At 42.6% G+C, this 16345-nt stretch overlaps 2 protein-coding genes and 2 non-coding genes across 10 annotated transcripts in view; 1 reads left to right on the top strand and 3 right to left on the bottom strand.

Moving 5' to 3' along the window:
* Positions 1–3096, bottom strand: part of shisal1b (shisa like 1b) — a 142965-nt gene extending 139869 nt beyond the window's left edge. For 4 of the 6 annotated variants that reach the window (XM_030426338.1, XM_030426334.1, XM_030426333.1 and 1 more), the window contains exon 1: positions 2876–3081. The gene's annotated coding sequence lies outside the window, so the exon portion shown is untranslated. Of the gene's footprint in view, positions 1–2875 lie in introns of all 6 variants that reach the window. The other 2 variants (XM_030426335.1, XM_030426336.1) reach the window with 2 other exon arrangements.
* On the bottom strand, positions 455–595 carry LOC115587388 (U4 spliceosomal RNA). Its single transcript, XR_003985042.1, has one exon. It is a non-coding gene; the product is annotated as a U4 spliceosomal RNA (small nuclear RNA).
* LOC115587376 (U4 spliceosomal RNA) lies at positions 1663–1803 on the bottom strand. Its single transcript, XR_003985031.1, has one exon. It is a non-coding gene; the product is annotated as a U4 spliceosomal RNA (small nuclear RNA).
* Positions 3097–11281: 8185 nt separating the features above from the next.
* Positions 11282–16345, top strand: part of plxnb2b (plexin b2b) — a 138543-nt gene continuing 133479 nt past the window's right edge. The window contains exon 1 of one of the 2 annotated variants that reach the window (XM_030426330.1): positions 11282–11970. The gene's annotated coding sequence lies outside the window, so the exon portion shown is untranslated. Of the gene's footprint in view, positions 11971–12002; positions 12104–16345 lie in introns of those variants that run through there. The other variant, XM_030426331.1, reaches the window with a different exon arrangement.

The raw sequence follows: 16345 nt of genomic DNA, 5'->3' as shown, positions 1-16345 counted from the left end.
TATCTTCTATGACATCTTTGTGTTGCAACGTTGTGGTCGGATCGTGTATTTACTTGCTATCAGTTCGAAAATGTCCCGAACAAGCAATCCAACATACAAACTCGCTCGGTACAGAAATACACAAGAATTGTAACAAGTTTTAAGCGGAATTGACGTACGCCGCGGTACGTCTTTGGTTTAGGTCCCCCGAACACAGTCAATCGGCAAACACGATTACGTTCCGACCACGCCACTTTTATTTCCAAGAAAATATTCATCGCATTTTTAACAGAGAAAAACGCGTAAAGATAGCCGCACAAACGGAAACTACAAATACAATAGCCTTTTACACAGCCATGCTTAAGTACTGAGGAGAGCTGGTGAAGTGCTGCAACGTACTCGATAATTAATAGGAAATAGTAGTTCACTATACGGCATTGTCAGTGTGATGTATTCATATTCAACACAAAATGAGTCTCCTTAGAGACTGTCAAAAATTGCCGTCGCCGACTATATTTCAAGTCGTCTAGGCGGGGTATTGGGTAAAGTTTTCAACTAGCAATAATCGCGCCTCGGATAAACCTCATAGGCTACGATACTGCCACTGCGCAAAGCTGGCAAGGAGAAGGGGACGACAGGGTAGTGACTCTGGCCCACAAGCATCTTAGTAATGGTTACAATGGGTGTAATGACGAGTAAGTTACTTACTAATATATCGTTATAATTATGTAGAAATATAAACAATGGATCCCCAGAGAGAGGGCCTTGAGAATATATTCATACTTCTCCAATGTTTCTTAACAGTACACATGTAGAAGACAGAATAAGACTATATAATGCATAAAACAGTCCTGAAGTCTAATAGTGTAACCACACAGTCGTCATTAAATCTTCTACAACATCTTTGTGTTGCAACTTTGTGGTCAGATCGTGCATTTACTTGCTATCAGTTCGATAGAAGTCAGGAACAAGCAATCCAACATACAAACTCACCCATAACGTTAAAGAAATACACACGAATTGTGACAAGTCATAAACGGAAATGACGTACCCCGCGGTGCGTCTTTGTTTTTGAGTTTTAACACGCAGAATAACTGTTAGGAAACTAGTCCTTTCACGGATGTTAACTTTAATGATTGGTAAATCAAAGTTTACCTACAAAGGTTTTTACTGTTAAGTTCGTGTTATTATTTATGTGGGTTAAGAAGCATTGCTTATGGGAATGTAAACATGCCTGATTACTAAAATTAAGTAGGTGGGGCCATAAACTGATTGTGGATTGGAGTGGACGGGTCTAACTATACTTTCCAAAGCAAAATAAAAAAAAATTAAAAAAAATCAGCAGGTAGTTATCAGACTAGCTCTACTGAGTAGGTAATTTTTATTTTGGCACATTAAACCAGGCTTTGTGCCAAAAGTAGTCTTATTTTTGTTTAATGAAACCGATAAGAATACAGCAAAACCTGAGACTTGCTATTTATAACAACTCTTATTACAATCTTTCAATGCATTCACCTTGGGTTTATATAAGGTTTCAGAGAACAAGATCATACAACACTATATACTTGTTAGTCAACAAGCGTGTTAAAGACAAAATTACATTACAACTTTAGCATACAGTGAGTACTCTTTAACACTACTTTAACATATTTCCACCTATATATGCTTTAACATACTTATCAGTCTCCTTAGAGACCGTCAAAAATTGCCATTGCCGACTATATTTCAAGTCGTCAAGGCGGGGTATTGGGTAAAGTTTTCAACTAGCAATAATCGCGCCTCGGATAAACCTCATAGGCTACGATACTGCCACTGCGCAAAGCTGAAAAATTTTGCTACACTCAGGCTTGTTATTCTGCTTCATGTCATATAAGGTTACGGTTTTAAGATGTTATTCAGGGCAATAACGCAGTTTTCTGAGTACGATCTTCATATCACAACATATATTCTAGAATCATGCTGCTATTTGTGGGCTTTAGTAACATTTTTTCTTTACATTTAATTCAAACTATCGCTACGACGGAGTGCATCATGGGATACAATCCCTTAAAACTGTCTCTCCAGCCCCTGCGTCTGATTTTCTTTCCATTGAACGCATACCAAACATTTCATTTTGTACAGAGATCGCGCATGTATATATCAAAACAACAATACTGCAAGCATTTTACGTTTTAAAGCAAATCGGACAATCTACGGTGGCCCTTTAGCTGGTTTTCTAATCGCGGATTTGTGTTCGAGAGGCCTGGCACACGCTAGCACTCGATTATAAAGGTGTTTCAACGTTGCAACAGTAAACAGTCACTGCCCTCTACGTTTACACTAAATGTGGTGCAAATTCACACATTTTTGTTAGAGGAAAAGTATTTCAAACGAGCTGGAAAACGGATTTCTGCTCTTCATGGCGCCAGCCCCTCCCGCAACATGGCTATACTACTGAAACACCACCAGATGTCGGTAAAGGCAAGGACAAACTTATTTTACTTTCCTCAAAAAGGTGTGTTGATTTGGAAAATGGAAACATGTATACTATTAACCGTCTTCCAGACCACACACACACACACACACACACACACACACACACATATATATATATATATATATGTATATTACGTTATACAATCATAAACAGGTGTCTTTTATGTAGAACTAACGCAAACGTTAGCGACGAATTCATTTAGCTAGTACGTTAAACTGAATGTTTACGTAACTTTAACCGTTGGGATAATTAACGTTATCTGACAGGATTAATAACTGTCCAAATAAGTTAAAACTGTCATAACAGCCAATGACAAAGCGAAAGTTGTGACAAATTTGAATGCTGTCTTCTAGTGCCATGTCGTGACATGCTAGCTGACCCCTCCGTTAATTAGTAGCTAGGAGATTGACCTTTCCTCACCTGCTTGATTAACTGCTGCGGCCTCCGTGAAAAGTCTCTTGAAGAAGTAGAAACTTGAAATTTAATCCAAGTGTCACATCCAAAGCACAAATAAATTAATCCAAAAGAGGGCGGTCCGGGTGATAAATTTCACCTGGTCAGTACCTGTTAGAAGTGATGTCCTGCCTGCGGCAGGTGATGACTGAGGTTGTGTAACAGGAGTGAAAAATGGCGGACCGGAAATTCATTAAACAACCGTTGGTTTTCGTGCTTTTACCTGTACTGTGTTTATAATGGATTGCTTTTCATCACATTGCCTTAGACAAATTCAGTGTTTGCAGAAACCCATTAATTTTAAGCAGTGGGCCCCAGAAGACTTTAGACTGTCAACTCTGGAAGTAGACGACTCTGAATATTTAATATGCTTGAGAAAGTTTAAAGAGGGTAAACTGCGCTGTTGTTAGCAGTGGCGAACTAGCTTTGGCCAATTATTACGCTGTTAAAATTTGTCACAGTCATCTTCTCATTTCAACACGCAACAATTTCCCAAATCAGACAGAGCTATGTATTTCTGAAATGAAACGAAAGATACAGCCAAAAATGGAAATGCAAATGTGTGCACAGAGCTGATGCACAAATGTCACCCTGAAGAGTCAAAGTGTGTGGACCAATACAGCAAATCCTTGTTTATATTTGATCATCAGTTTGGCTCAAGGGATTAACTACAGTTGTAAGATAATGGTTGAAAGATGGATGTCATGGTAACAGTAACAAGGGCTCGACCATTCATTCATTTAAAAAGAAAGTAATAAGATTTATCAGTTCCAAAATCCTCTCGGAGCCAGCCACTAAATTGGGGGTGTCTGATGCTGTACATGTAGTCCGATCAGGCTCTGAGCACTTAGTAATGGTATGCACTTTGTACACTGTGTGTTTGTGGTATGACGCAAACTGTGATTTCACTGTGTGGATATTAGAAGCCCTTTCACTTGTTGTGAGGCTTCAGTGGGATAATGTAGGTGCTTCTGGGTGCTCAGCAGATAAGCATTGGCGTGCCAGGTGTTAAAGCTGCCCGAGCTGACACATTAGACAGGGATTTTCTCCTGCCAGAATGTCAGGCCAATGAGGTTCATAGAGGTAGGCTTGGATCACTGTCAGGGACAGGTAAGTACGCAGATAAGGGGATTACACCATGTTTGCGCCAAGTAATCTCAAATGAATCCTGCCAGCCTCTGTTTCATCCTCACCTGGAATCCCCAAATTTCTCTTTTCTCAACCCAAGAAACACATTACATGAACAGAGTTCAATTCACGAGATGATCCTTTTAACCAGGCTTAAGAAGCATTTGAGGACACATTGGGTTATGGTCATTTAACAACTGTGACAGCAATAATCTCTTCTAATTCTCTGAGGCACCTGATTACTTTTGTATTAGTATTTCGTCCTTTATCACCAGCTCTGCCCAGTGAAGCGATGTGTGGGATTTTGTAATCACCTGGGCCATGCCATAAATTAGTTTGGTGCTCCCCCCCTGCAAGGCTTAGACTTGACCTGTTGAACAAATAGGACTCTGTGAGAGCAGTTGCATTCCCTTTGGGCCACGATTCTCCCTGCTGGTAGGCAGAGAGTTGAAAATAGAGTGTAACAGATGGCATAGCTGTTTCTGCCATTCAGCACAGGCTGCTGGACAGCCCACATAATACCATGCCATCCAAAAGGGGCTCAGTAGGCAGCCCATAGTCTTCAACATGCTGAGAGCTATTTTCCCCTTGAACCATCAATCACAGCGCTCCAAAAAGATACAAAACAAAATCAATGTCATACTCAGGACACAATCCAACCTATATTACACCATGTGGAGCAGCTCATAGTAGGTTCAGTAAGACTGGGTTTGGGGAAATGTAAGCTTGTCAGTAAAGTCTGTAGACGGTGTATGTGCCAACTAGGCTGATCCAGCTTAGACCACACAGTGCAGCGTTCTCCATATAATCACACTATTACAGACCTTGTCAAGGACACACAGCCTCTTTGAATTACCGATGTTACTGACTCAATGGGAAATGGATGTGGCACAGACTTTGTGGAAAAGTGTGTGTAAGCAAGCGTGTGTGTATGTGTATTTGTTTACCTACACATGAGTGTATTTGGATGCACGAAGGACATTCTGTAATCTGGACTACATCACATCAGCAACATCAGCCTTGTTAAAGACATTTATTGATGCTGAGAGTCCCTCTGTTCCTTCTCAGAGTGGGGCCACCTGGACAATACAGGATGAGCTGGGCAAACTGTGATTAGATTGTGTTATGAGTAGAGAGAGGAAAACAATGACATTTTTCTTGGGTAAAGTGACAGCTCAGCCAGTGCAAGGGGACATCTGATAAGAGATGACAAATGTCGCTCATGGTGCCTTTTAGTTTCTCCCTAAACTTCAAGGTCAAAGACGCTGTGTTACATTCGTATTCCAGCTTCACTCCCTTAATGCCACACAGCAGTAAGTATGTACTGTAATCTCCATATATCTTGTGGATATCTGTAATATACTCTACAATCCACCACCATATTTAAACATTAATCTTCAAATTCAAATATTGTCTCTCTCTCGCTCTCTCTCTGACAAGCACATGTAGACACATACACATGCTTGCAGACTGTTCACACCAACCCACACACTGCTGCCACCCTGCTATTCCCAGTTTGTGGTTATTCCCAGACTGAGTCAGAATGGCACCATAAGCCTGTCTGTCCGTTTCATGCCAAACCTGATGTCTCCTTGTCACACGTGCCATTGCAGTGGATCTGAACCACGCATGCAGTAGCCACAGCTCGGCCGCTCACACATCCCTCTCTCCCTTCTGTAATTACTTATAAGTCATATTGACAGCTGCAGGCACACTTAGCTAGGTCAGGCAGCCATTCAAATCAAAGTGTTCCTTGCGCTTTAAATAACCTTCGTCTGCCTCCCTGTCGAGTCTCTCTTCACACCTTTATCATTCACCACCACGACAGTTTCCTGTGTCTGTGAACTGCTCCATCTGTTATCTCTTCATCTCTAGATTTGCCACTAAAATGTATCTGGCAACCTTCACTCGGTGATTCAAAAAATTAACAAGACTGATAGCTACAGCTGGAATGGCAAGGGCATGGCAAAGGATGCAATTGTGAGAATGTGTGGAATAGTATAACTTTATCTTTTCTTGCTGAACAAGTGTTTGGATGTATTGAGCGTGAGACTAATATGGCGTTAACATTCCCAGTGTTGACCTTGGACAGATGTACTTAAAATTAATGCAGGGTTGGTACTTTACCAACTGCTGTACGTTATTTGCCAAATGGCATACGATTAACACGACTTCATCTGTGAAAGTCTTATGTTTGTTAGTTAGAATTAATATGCAAGGACTGCATATGCCAGTGGAATCAGTGAAAAGACATGACCAAAATAGCTACAAAAAAGTAACCGTCCTTTCACTCTATAATATATCTTTTCCTATATTGCCCATACATGATGTTTTGCAGAAGCATTGGGGACGATCTGTTAATGACTCTCAGATTTGCTTCAGTGTCCTATTAATGCGTGCACTTAAATACTGTGTACTTATCTTACACACAATTCTTTGTGTTATCTCTCTTATCCCAACGCAAACTATTTACCCTAATATTAGAAGCACATTAGCCAAATGGAAAATGGCAAACGTACGGTAAAAAATACATCACTGAAGTTGTGCAGCGTTTGCACTGCAGCTCTGCAAAACTCAAAGTAACGTGGATTATCGAATTGGCCAAATTGAAAACACTGCTCTCATTTCATCACTTTAAAGCAGGACCAGTGTTGTGCCAATTGACGTACGTAACATGGACCGATAACTCCCAAGTTCACATTTTACATTCCTTTTTAACATCTCAATCAATAAGGGGACGTGCTGCAGTATTAATGGAGTTTAAAGGGCGTATTTGGGGGGTTTTGTACATTATAAACCAAATTAAGGTGAATATCTTAAGTCTAACAAACAGTTAATCCTGTCAGCAGCACATTACTTCAAAGCAGTATTATCTAGAAATTGGCATATTGTGCAATTTGGCGCCCCCCACATTTCTGAGTGCAACAACACTGTCATGAATACAGATCTCTGGTCTGTAACAATTTGTCAGACATAATGTAGGTGCTAACTACAAACAAAACTCATTAAGTCAAAAAAATGTTATGCCTTGAAAGCTTGTATCTTGAAGTAAACATGAGTGATCCGACCCGCTTTCTGAAGTAACATAGTCCAGAAAGAAGCGATGCGGGTGGAGTGGCTGAGATAGAGACAGGGTTCCCCCTATTTCGACTCACTGTACAATCAAGATGATTTGAAGCTGTTATTTTAAGGTAAAAAATTACACTATGTTGCTTTTAGTACCTCTATTTAGTATTTTAAATCTTGAAGAAATCCTTTATAACAGAACTCTTCAATGCTGCCCCCCATGTTTTGGATGTTTCACTGCTCCAACACACCTGACTGAAAATGATCCACCCGTCATCAAACTATGCTGATGACTGATAACAAGCCATTCAAGGCTCGCTGTGACACACTACAATGGTGTTGCAAGCAAACATAGGTTTTTATTAAAGCATTCATCAACAGCTCAAACTCCTATTGGTGACATCCATAAGTAGAGGCTGACAAATAATGACAATATAGTCAGACACAGTTGTAGTCTTACACACTGTGTCATCATAGAAGAATTTATGATTGTTGAGAAATGTTGTACATTATGAAAAACAACTAAAAATTGCCTGTAGCTGCATACAACTACAATGTAGCAGGCTATAAACAATGTATTAAATGTGTATTTCCAGCTTATAAACAAATCCTGGGAGACTTCCCCTCCTTAAAGGGACAATACAAGCTGCCACCAACAGAGGGCAGTCCGCCCTCATTGCAAACAGACTCTGAACTGTGAACCTTGAGTCTGATATGACCACTACATCATTGTGGACAACTGAAATGCTGTGTCATAAATTAGGTTGTATAATGTGTTGATAGTCAAACATTTTACAGCTTGGACCAGCTATGGGACACTGTATGACAAATGGTGCTGTTTGACACCAGCATGATAACAGATCATCACTATTCAAGCAACATAAAGGCAAGCTGCAGGAAGGTATAGGCGCATTGATCAAAATGTCATCACAGTCAGGCTATCTAGTAAAACAAAGTGAACTTCTATTCCACTTTACTGAATTTAGAAAGCGTTGACTTGGCCTTCTCTGGCTACCGACGTCCCCTGGGCTCACATGTTCCAAGACTCAGCAGGCTCATTACTCTTTAGACAAACAGGTTTGGACATATTGAACCTCGGACCCAAAACAACCAGGCCTTACCCTCTCCTTACACTCTCCCAGCTCTATTTGTGATTTGGAAGTGTTTGTCTCTCTCACTCTATCTCTGGGTGTCTGTTTGCCTGACACTTGTCTGGCTTGGCCTAGTTTCTCCTTGATCTCATCAGTCAATGTGAGGACCTGTGAAGGCCATCTCCCCATCTTGCTCTGCGAATCTCTGCCAGCTCTGTGCCTGTGTCAGCAGTTAGGGACTGACTCACACCCACGCAGTCTCCACTCTCTTCGCTCCGGGGCCCACTGGGCATAGGCAGCACATCTCCCCAAACAGACAGCCTCATTTGCATGCCCATAAATCACTCAAAAAAACTGACAGCTAGCCACACAACAAGGCATGACACAGAGCCACAAAACTCAATGTGCCAAATTGCAGTGTTATGTGATATTAGGCTCTAAGGCAAGCTATTTAAATAACCTCTCGGGTGCGATAGGGCCAATCAAGCTCGAGTAGCACTTGCACACATATGGCCCATATTTGAAATCAAAGCAGCTTCTATCCCCTTCGTTGCATGAATGTGTCAAAAAGCAGTTGATTTCTTGCTAAAAAAAGACTGAAACATATGGCAGATTCAAAGGTTATTACATATTCACAGGGTGATGAAAGACTGGTGCACCCTCCAAAACTTAGTTTGTCTAAAGTGCTTCAAAATTATACTTCTCATGATTAACGATTCAGCAGCAAAGGTACAGCGGGCACACCAGTAATTTGCGTTATAATGACTACTAATATGGCTCTCGTAAGGACACAATCAAATGGGGCTCAGCGAAATATAAATAAGTGAGGAGTGGTTGCTCTTGAACATATTTTAAACAAAGCGGTGTCCCCAAATCCCCTTTTCACACTTATAGGTGTTCATTTGCATAATAATAGTGGCACTTTATTTATGTTTTATTTAGCTGTTTATTTGACAGGGATATTACAGCTAGCATCAGATGCACTGCTTTTAGAATTTATAGTGACAGCCAATTTCCAATTATCGTCCCTAGGTGGGCTTTTGGATGATTATACAATTTAAAATGAATGCTGATTTTTTAAAAGTACAGGACAACAACAGCTCAATATGATTCACATTCTAATCATCATAACAGCACAAACACTGAAGCATAAACGTCAAGTGGTCATGGCGATACGACTATTAGTTTATATCACAATTAAACAACCTTAAAGGTGTAGTTCATCAAAGACAGAAAGAGCTGTGTTTCATGTCAGTTTTATTTGGGGGTGGGGGGTTCAAAGACAGCTGCTGCCAAAGTTTCTGTTGTCACCCTATTACAGCGAATGTGACTGGGAGCTTGTTGCTGATGCTCAAAGGATCAAGAAATGACATTTGAAAAACTAAACAGTGATGTGTCTTTCTCCGGAGAACTGACAGACCTCCCTGTCAACAGTCACTGAGAAGTGCTTCCTTCCAAAAGCAAAGCTTGGCAAAGCTGTCCATAGTGACATCTGTTGATTGTCCTGAATAAATGTGGGACTGTATCTGAACAGACATGTGCTGCAGGGTATTTCAAATGTAGGTTTTCCTGTGTTGAGATTAGTCACAATGAAATGGCTGTAGCTGGAGTCTAAGGTCATGTCTATGATACTGTTTGTGGGAGAGGAAAGTGGAGTACAGACACAAGGAAGTGTTTTGAAGATTATCTGATTATGTGTAGCATGAAGGATATACAACTGACATTCAGGCCCACTCACAGACATAGCTTGGCCCCTGAAAAGGTCCATTGAATGGGCTCTCCCCAAATTTGCTTGATTTATATCAACACATGTGTATGCTTTGCGTCTTCACTTTTATCAACTTCATCCTGTGGTGGTTTCTTCATTGACGCTAGCTACCTCTTGGCTTCTAACAATAGCTATAATGTTAGCCTCCTGGCTAATGTTTACCTCTTCAACCTGACTGTGAGCTTCTTTTCTGATCCGACTGAAAAAAGTTGGTGATCACACTATTATCTGGGTCTAAAGTTTCATTGCGAAGTTTGCTCTTTCCCTTCTTGTTTCTTTTCTGGCATCTCTGTTAATGTGCAGGTCGTAGGACAGCAAGGAAATTAACTTTTTTTGACGCACTTATAGTAAGATGAACCTGAATATTGAACCATTGGTTCCTCTAGTGGCTCTGCCCCAGAAAGCATTTAGAACATCCATCATTAAGAAATGGTATATGTCTAGTTAAACCTCAACTTTAGTTAAGATTTAACTGTCGCCAAACAATGAAATGCTTTATATACCATATGTTAAAGGCACACTATGTAGTTTTGGTGAAAAAAACCTAACTTAGAGGAGAAAGATCTTCCCTGAAATCGTGATCTTCTGCTCTGTACATGTGACACCTATTGGATTCACTGGCTCTTCTCGAGGTTTCTTCCATCTCCCCTCCCCCATTCAAAGGGTTTTCTTCTCAACATTTTTCACTCAAATCGAGGGTCTCTAAGTACAGAGTTATGTATAAATAAAACTGATTGGGAATTTGATTTGATTCATAAATGCAGATATACTGTACATTATAAAAACAGCAGAATTCTGTGACATGTTTCCTTTTTTAGTCATGTCTATGTATGTAGAAATCAAACATTTAAAAGTTGGTGATATTGTGTTCTAGTTATTGTGTAATATATTTATATAATATTTATAAGTGTCATTTATAAATCATAGAATTAATAGAGTGAGCTGGGGGGGAATCTCATTTGAGTGAACTGACCGTTAAAGTAAAACCTGTTTCACTTGCCTCCATCTTTTCTTTTCTTTTTTTTTTTTTGGTTTTAAATTCATTCTTTAAAAATCGTCTTTGTTCGTGTTTTATGACTTGACACAATTATGTAACCACGTTTGATCTGGTGGGGGCGTGGGGGACGCTGGTGAAATTAAAACCATTTCTGGTGAACACTTCCCTGTGAATATTCCTTATTTCGCTTGGGATGACCTGGAACCACCCCCACAGACCTCTGTTGGTTTCCGGACCACACTTTGGGAGCCACAGCGCGGGGCTGCCTGCCTGCCTGCCTGCCTGCCTGCCTCGACGCTCCCACCGCCCGCGGAAATATCTCGGCGCGTCGGCGAAGAGACGACTCAACTTGTTTTGTTTCCCCCCCTTCCGCCTCCTCCTCCTTCTTCTTCCTCTACTACTTGTATTATTTCCACACACACACACACACATACAGAGCCGGTAGTGAGCGTGGAGTGGGAGGGGAATAATTCCTCTCCGTGCCCGTCGCCTCTCCTTTCAGCGCGCGCCTCTCCCTCCCTCCTCTCAGTGCAACATCCCGGTTTTCAAACGCGATGACAGTCGAGGCGAACGCGTGAGCGGATCCCACAGGTGTGTTGCTGCCAACAGAGCCGCGGCTCCTGGAGACTCACACACACGCACATACACGCGCACACACACCTGGAAATTACCACGTGACTCGACACCTGGGCGTGGAGAAAGTCCCCGATATTGAAACCTGAGACTCTTTTGTTGAGGAGTTGCCCGGGTCGCCTTTCAACAGGAATTGACAACCGCCAAGTAGCCCCGTGTTTTCTACGGAATAGTGCCTTTCCTGGAAAAAAAGAAAAGAAAAAAGACAACCCTCCGCAGGACGCGTGAGGAGAGTAAAATGTGAACTTGCTGACGGACTTCTTTCTTTTTTTTTTGTGGTTATTATTTATCCACCAGAGGGGAGTTCTTCTTCTTCAAAAACCCGGACTGTTCGCGGCTGTGCAACTACTCTCTTCGCTCTATTTTTTTTTCCTCCAAGGTGAGTTCCGGGGAGGCTGGTGTATCCCGTCAAAGTGGGGCTGGGACTATTTGCGTCAGCGTGAAAAACCATTGTATCTGTTTTAAACCGAGGGCGCATGTGAGAGGCAAGTTTGGAAGCCGTCCGTACGAGGGTGCGTAAACATACCCCATCCCCTGATAACACGCAGTTCTTCACATGTTTTTTATCGTGCTATTCCAACGTATTATTGTGTTGTTTCTGCAAACAGAGGTTCTCCATGAGCGGCTCAAGCATCTTTAAAGATCTAGCTTAAAAAAAAAAAAAAAGAATAACAACCCTCTGTGGTGTTTTGTGCAGGAATTGTGAAATGTGGCACTGAAACGCTTGTTAGTGGCACTCATGTCTGGCTGCAAACTTGCTCTGCTGTTCAGCTCAACAGCTGTGTGTTTGTAGAGAGAGAGAGAGACAGAAAGCAAAAGAGAAGAGGAAAAGGGAAAAGCCCCTGCAGACATGCTCTTCCGTAAACCATGCATTTCATCTTGGGATCGCAGCATCTGCCCGGTCACCTCACAAGGAGCCGTCTGTCCCCCCGAACACAGGCAATTTCAGTGAGGAATAGGCACGGGGGACTGTGTTCTTCACCTCTGGACAGCAGGCTGTACATCAACAGCTGAGGGGACAGAAGTAGTAGTGAGCACTGCCTCTAGTTTGTTTGTTTTTTTTCCCTCCGTCGCTCTCTCTTTCTTGTCTCTGTTGTGGAGAACAGGGCAGACAGAAGCACTATTCATGTCCCTGTTGGGTCTCCCGTGCGGTTCTGTCACCCTGTGTCTCTTGGTTCCTGGCGCAGCCCTCAACCAGACCACTGTACTTCCTTGTCGTCTCTCTAAATCGCCCCTTTTATCCGCAGCCCCTTTGCCATCTTCCGCCCCCAGACCCTACTGTCCATAGGATGCTCCATCTCCTGGGGATTATTCCTATTAGATAACATTATACAAGCAGTCTCACAGTGGGAATGGATTAGTGCAGGCAGGAGGGCACGTGGAGGCAGGAAAGGCGGCTGCTGGTGGCGACTGTAAGGGGGTCAGAGCAGCGGGTCAGCGCTCCAGTCTCCTGACCGAGCAGAGATGGCTTTCCAATAGATGCCATCTGCTCACATGGACACACACAAGCAATTGAATACCAAGCTGCTTCCTTGTCTTTCCCCTTTGTCCAGCGTCGCTCTCTCTCTCTCTTTCTCTGGCTGTCCTACAGTGCCTCATTCAGGGTTTATCTCGTCCACTCTGAATAAATAGAGACACCTTATCTGCGCAGAGGAGAGCGGTGATAAATGTTTTCTCCTGCGAGCCGCAAGGGTGAAAAAGACAAGCGTACCACACTTCTTCATCACAGATGCTCTTTTCAGGGCAAGAGACTGGGTGACATTTCTCATTCAGGTCATGCCGGTGTTTCAAGATTCTGCAAAAACAATTCCACAAAAAGTCTGATGCAAGCTCATACCCTGTAATACAAGGGGAACTGAGAGAAAACAAACAGAGCAGGCATTTCCATGAGTCCCTTTTTTTTCAGTAATAGGCCGCTGGCTCTGGAAATGAAACTTTGCGGTGAGATCCACTGTGAGTATTTTTGGATCCAGTGAAATAGCCTCTGACCAACTGAGAAACGGAGGTAGCTAGCACTCAGCTGTTAAGCTTCTACATGGTTTTTGGGTGAGCTAAAGTTCATCCTGTCCTTTTTGGTGTTCTCTCAGATCAGTTTAAACCGCGCTCTCTGTCTCCCGCAAGCACACACCGTGTTGTTCAGAGAGCCTTGCAATATTTTTTGAGGTCAAATGAATTTGAACTCATCCCCGGTCTCTTTTGTATCCTTTGCATTGGATTACTGACTTCTGTCATTTTTTCATTTTGAAAATAAAACCATAATCCTCATCAGCAGCAAGCAATCCCATCCTCCTGTCTGCGGCGCACAAACAGAAAAAAACAACGCCAAAACGACTGATAAATGAATAGTGAGCTATATGCCAAAGGATCATTGCAGGTGACTCATTTTAGATTTGCTAGTTAATCTTCCCCCCCCGTATCGTCCAAAGGATAAACAGGATGTAATCTAAATCATTATCATATAATGCTATCAGGGAGACCTACTTTTGCTGTAAGAAGCTGACTGTTGGCTGCTGTTTGAACAACATTTCACTGCTCCAGAATGGACTTTGTAAACTCATAAAGTAGGTGTGGTGCACATGAGAAAGAGCCACATGCATTACCTTGTTCCCCTGGCTTATCTAAAGTACACACTGACTTCAGGGGGACTGTGGGCAGATGCGTGAAGGGCGTGTCAGCTTGGCATTAGACTGCAAAAAAAAATCCGGGAAATAGAGATTTCCTTCAGATTGAAGATAGGCTCGTCTTTTCATGTCTGAGGATTATCCCATGATGAAGGGACGTCACGCTGAGGTGGATTTCTGATTTGATCTCCGTCGGGTTTTACAGCTGCCACCCTTGCCCTTGGACTTGGTGGCCTTGTCCTAAACTAGCTGCCCTCAAGAGCCTTCCTTTTTTTTTTTTTTTTTTTTTTTACCCGGACGTTTTTGTGCGTGGCACACCAGTTCCTCAACACCCTTGCTACTCAGCACTTCTCTCCTCCTCTATACCCGAGATCAGAGATAACGAAGCTGATGTGTGACAGACCTAGGAGGTGTGATCATGCTAATTCTCGTGCCTGTTCCCACCAGCAGCTATTAGTGAGGGGGCTGTGTGGGAGAAGATAGCAGCTTTGAACTTCTCTGCAATCCAGAGTTGAGTCTGCCCCGTCCTCAGTCCCAGATATCATAGTCAAGTTTAACACTTTTACCTCTAAAACAACCTTGACAGTTCCTCAACCCACACCCTCCTCATCCCACATCCATGTCTGACCACACCATGTACTTAGCCCCACCATGGCTTACTTTGTTCTCTCAACTCCTGCTGGTTTTCTTCCCGCTGCAGCCCACACTGCTTTGCCTCTGCCCTCACCTCTACCTTTAACCGCCGCGACTCTTCCCCACACTCTCTCCGTGCTCGGAGCCATGAGTAAGAGGAACATGATGAATATTGTAAACATGCTCACGCTGCTGAAAAGAGATAAATGATTTACGTGTAGAGGGAGCCGCATTAATTGCTCGGCTGAGAGCGATGTGGGCAGGATGTTCTGCACGAGAGCTGAGACATCCCAATATTTAACAAAAATAAAAAGGGAGAGAGAGAAAGCAGAGAGGGAGACGATTGACGTGATGTGAGGTTTGGAGAGGTAGGCGGCCACTTGTGAAAAAAAAATAAAAAAAGTGAGCCCATAGGAAAACATGATTTTCATCGCCGTTCAAAAAGGTATTTTTTTGGGGGGATGGTGTTGGCTGTCAGCTGCCTTGAGGTTGCATATCTGAGGACTGAGTGCCACTGATGGATACACAATACAGACATCTGCCTCAGTCCTTCTCCCTTCACCTACTTCCCCATGGCAGCTCAACTGACAGGCTGACACAGACACAGGCAGCAGCACAGAGGCTTCTGGTGCTACCTGCTCACTGGAGGCATGTCAACCCGCTCACCTACTTAGGGCACTGGCAAAAGTTCACACGCAGCCAGACATTTAAGCACGACATCACAGATGCAGGTATCAGAGAGCCTGTCAGCGATGAGAGCGAGGGGGGTCACCTTGATTCCCATCCTGGGAAATCTTAATCGGATGCTTTCTTCTCAGCGTTGGTGTTGGCAGGAGAAAAGTGAGCAGGAAGCTAATTTATTTTTTGCTTTGGTAATTCAGTCTGGCACATATTGCTATCAAAATGCTATCCATTAAAAACACTTCAGAGGGAAGTTGGCTGCGCCTTCTTCAATCAGCGTAATGTAACGGGTGATGTTTAGTCCGGCTCTCCCTCTCTTTATGATGAAAAGACGACTCACAGATCTCTCAGACTTTGACATATCGAAGATGAGTCGACGCTTCATTTCTGTGCAAATTGAGGGTGCCTGTGCAGGATTTGGCAGCTTGCTGATATATCTCTCTCAGAGAGATTTGGATTTGAAATGGACTTAGGCTTACAGTAGCTGAGGAATAATGGGAACTGTGTAGAGCCACTTATTCCACCTGTAATGCATTTTCACTGTACTTTTTGTTCCTGACTGAGAGCTGCTCCATGTTGAGTGCCATTTAATCCCAACTAAAGCATTAGAGGGGTGCAATTCATGTTTTTTATCCATCTGAGTCATTTCACAGTTAATCCTCAAACTGACCAATTTACTCCTGCCAAGATCATTTTTAATTATCACCTCCGCTTTACAGCTAATACGACGTCCAGCTGATTTATGTTAATATGATAGTTGCTGACAAGTATTGTCCCTCTTCTTCAGTTGTTTTTTTTCTTTTTCCTTTCATTTTTTGC

This window comes from Sparus aurata, chromosome 8, assembly GCF_900880675.1.
Source record: "Sparus aurata chromosome 8, fSpaAur1.1, whole genome shotgun sequence".
Taxonomy (NCBI): domain Eukaryota; kingdom Metazoa; phylum Chordata; class Actinopteri; order Spariformes; family Sparidae; genus Sparus; species Sparus aurata.
The sequence above is the reverse complement of the archived record's forward strand: the minus strand, read 5'-3'. Positions and strand labels throughout refer to the sequence as shown.